The following is a 2,991-nucleotide window of genomic DNA, read 5'->3' as shown; positions in this document are numbered from 1 at the left end:
TTTCTTGGAGAGAAGTGGCGTCTTTGCTCCCCTTCTTGACACCAGGCCGTTGTCCAAAAGTCTTGGCCTCACTGTGAGTGCAGATGCTCTCACACCAACCTGCTGCTGTTCCTGAGCAAGCTCTGCACTGCTGGAGACACGATTCTGTAGCTGACTCATCAGGAGGAGACGTCCTGAAGACTTCTTCACTGCAGTCAAACCTCTCTTCTTGAAGTTCTTAATAATCTGATTTCATGCATGTGTACCTGTAATTCCTGCAGTGAGCCAGGCAGAGACAGAGGAGGACATTTCTTCTCCATATAGCGAGCTCTTTCCTCCTCTGTCTGCTTTTCCTCAGCCACCAGCAGCTCCTTGGCTATACCCAGTATCAAACTCTACAACAAACAATGGGGAAAAGACACATGCAACAAAACACACATCTCTAGAGTAAACACAAACAGACTCAAATGCTAATGTTTACCTTGAGATGTTGCCGACGGCTAGAGGTCATCTTTTTACTGTTAGGATTTTAGGAGAGAAATATCATAGTTCAACACTATAGAACTCTATGTGTGAAATTTCCAGATGGAGGTGTGTTTACAGACTTACTCAGACATGAAGGCAGGCTTGTTGTGCTCTTCTGTTAGGAAATATAGAGTACAGGGAGAGACTGTCTTAAAGAGTGATTGTCCAAGCATAGTTTGATGGTCAACACATTCAGCAGAAGATAAACCATGTTTTAAATGTTCTATTTTGGTGAGGGTCAACTTCTCTATAGCTAATGTGTTACTTAGACGTATGCCTAAATGAAACCCTGGACAAATAGCTGGTTTACAGCATTTAATCTCAAAGCATGAAGTTCTGCAATGCAGCCTTTCTAAGCTCTTCTCTGCTGCGTTCACCTCCACATACACACCTTATTCAGTTACAGCCACTTAGGACTGCTATCAACAGTCATCACTTTTAACACAGTGAACTACAGCTATAAACAAGTCACACTCCATTAACACTCATTCATTACACAGAGAACATCCCACCAATCACATGCAAGAATATCAAGTAGCTGTTTTGTCGGTTAATTAAGTAATTCACTTCTGTATTCACTCATGCTTAAATGCAGGAAAAGGAATATGAGCCGAACATATAATACAGACAACTGCTGTACATACATTTGTTGGTACTGGGATGAATATATTTAATTAACATGATGCCCATAGTAATGTTAAGCAACATGTATTTTATTATTAACGACATGATGAACATATTGATGTTTTGGTGTATTTTGTGTAAAAACGTCAAAAGGACTATGCTGCTATGTTTCACCCAGGACTAGCATTTAGCTGCATGTGACATAAATATGAGTGAAGCAGAAAGCTGATATCTGTGTGTAAAATTATCCAAAGTGTTGTATCAAGAGCAAAGGGGCTAAAGATATTAATCAGAAACTGTATCAGGCAACAGATCAGACCGACTCATTCCTCTTCCTCTCTCACTAATGCTGTCTCTTTATTCAATATCCTCAAAGAAATATAATTTTTCTTTCTCAAAATTCCTAAAACCCATATGTCCAGAATTCCTCAAGATCTATAACTGGACTGTAGCTGCAGTGATAAGCTGGGTGATGGATTGACTGGGGCCACAGATTTCAGGGTTATTGAAATGTTAGCACATAGAGTGTCAGCTCTGCCACATTACCTGCTATCTTGATAATATATGGAAATTTTTCTGGATTTCAAACATTCTCCTATATTTAACTAAAGCTCAATTGTTTGAAATATTTGCAGCAAATGAAAAACCTCATCCATAAACCATTTACATTATGCCCTTGAGCAATACTCCAAGAGGATTCCTCACTTTGAATACAAGTGTCTGATAAAAGACTCTTCTTGAAACACAACATGCAAGAGGATGCTTATGCTTACAATGAAAATAAATACACTAAAACATTTGCTGAATAAAAAGAAAGGAAGCAAACTTAATTTCCTAATCACTAAACGCATTCCTTCGCTTTGAATGACTCTAACCCACATTTCATACAACACATCCATATAGTCATTAATATATGTATATATATTTTCCTTATAGAAATAAAAACTAAACGTTTTATACATTTTAGTAAAATTTAAGAATTACTTTGGTGTGTAAGATCAAAAAACATACCAAAGTTCAACAAAAAGAGAAGCTTGGTATTGGATGGTAGAAGAGTTCACACATTTTGTTCTTTTTTATTTTTGTAAGAAATCTTCTACCATTACAGTATGTGGGTGAGCTCATCTCTTTGTTTAACTCTATACTATCATCTAAAAACACATCCAGCAATTATACAGCATGTGTAACAGGTCAGAGACATCTCACCTTTAAGAAAATCTGGGTAACAGGACAGACCAGGAACTGTGGGTGGCCTCTATACTGAAAGATGGGTTTGATAGCATTCTGTGAAGGCTCAGCCAAACCCTTTAACTCTTTACGGAATTAGAGTCCAGTGCAGACCAATGAGGCTTCATCCTGTTGAAAGCCAATAATACCCCTCCCAACATCACTCATATAAATAACCCTTGCCTTGAAGATAGTTTTTCTTATTTTATTGCTTATTTACTTTACTTTACTGTCCTAATGAGTTACTGCACTCTGAAAAGCATAAATCACCAAAGACAAAACATTTACAAAAAACCCACTACTTAACAAACAACATTAATAATAGTCTGCAGCAATGGGTCAGTATCATTTTGATATAGTAATTTAATTTAATTTAATTTAATTTAATTTAATTTAATTTAATTTAATTTAATTTAATTTAATTTAATTTAATTTAATTTAATTTTTATTTAATATTTAAGGAATAAATGATAAACAGGCAGTAATATAGATCTTCCATGCAAAAAATAATGTCAGTTATTGTCAAATTATTGTCAACACCGGAACCACATTCCAAACAGTTTTGTTTTCACGACAGTCAAGTGTTTGGAGTTCACAGAGCAGAAGGAAATCATTTCTACATATCTAGAATTTACA

General features: G+C 36.0%; 1 long non-coding RNA gene across 1 annotated transcript; it reads right to left on the bottom strand.

Moving 5' to 3' along the window:
- Positions 1-245: 245 nt before the first annotated feature.
- LOC132097578 (uncharacterized) lies at positions 246-2,478 on the bottom strand. Its single transcript, XR_009422752.1, has 4 exons — positions 2,335-2,478; positions 589-619; positions 461-497; positions 246-374 (listed from the first exon to the last, which is right to left on the bottom strand). It is a non-coding gene; the product is annotated as an uncharacterized LOC132097578 (long non-coding RNA).
- Positions 2,479-2,991: the final 513 nt, after the last annotated feature.

Source organism: Carassius carassius, chromosome 2 (genome assembly GCF_963082965.1).
Source record: "Carassius carassius chromosome 2, fCarCar2.1, whole genome shotgun sequence".
Taxonomy (NCBI): Eukaryota; Metazoa; Chordata; class Actinopteri; order Cypriniformes; family Cyprinidae; genus Carassius; species Carassius carassius.
This window is presented reverse-complemented; position numbering and strand designations above follow the sequence as displayed.